Here is a 591-nt window from a genome sequence, read left to right as displayed (position 1 = left end):
GGCCTTTTATTATTAGCTTGTAAAACTCTCGTAGCTTGATTTTTTAAAGCCAGGAATATGTAGAGGTTGATAGTTATACTTTTTTCAGTTTATCTCTTTTTTATGGTACAGATGTGCAAAGCATAGTATAAGTGAAAAAAGAAGTGTTTTGCAGAAAAAAAAAAAAAAAACATGAGAAATTTTACTTTTGAATCAAATATTGACCATTCCAACTCCAGGTAAAAAAATGTGACCTGGCCAAGCTCAAGAAGCGGAAAAAATGGTGTCCTGAGATATTAAAATTTTATATAGGCATTAAGAATGCTCAGTGTAATTTATATTAAAGATTCACTCTGTTTTAATGAAATATTTTCAAAAAGTTTGATGCAGTGCAGCAATATTTTCATTTTATGATTTGAATGTGCAAAGCTTAGTTCCATATTGCAGCCATTATCCTAATTTGATTGGCTAGAGTCGGCTAGCTAAGCCTACAGCCTCACTTACTCAACCTTATCTTGGCTCACTTAAGGTTGGAGGCACAGGAAAAGGTCATTTGCAGTATATCTGTGAATATACTGTAATCACTGACATTTTCTGCAAATATTGACATTT

At 32.3% G+C, this 591-nt stretch overlaps 1 protein-coding gene across 1 annotated transcript in view; it reads left to right on the top strand.

The window, feature by feature from the left end:
- LOC119592519 (adenylate cyclase type 1-like) overlaps nucleotides 1–591 on the top strand; it is a gene marked incomplete in the record, with an annotated part of 97,990 nt that overhangs the window by 74,987 nt on the left and 22,412 nt on the right.

The sequence above is a fragment of the Penaeus monodon genome, chromosome 30, assembly GCF_015228065.2.
Source record: "Penaeus monodon isolate SGIC_2016 chromosome 30, NSTDA_Pmon_1, whole genome shotgun sequence".
Taxonomy (NCBI): Eukaryota; Metazoa; Arthropoda; class Malacostraca; order Decapoda; family Penaeidae; genus Penaeus; species Penaeus monodon.
Note: the sequence above shows the minus strand (reverse complement) of the source record. Positions and strands in the feature narration are given on the sequence as shown.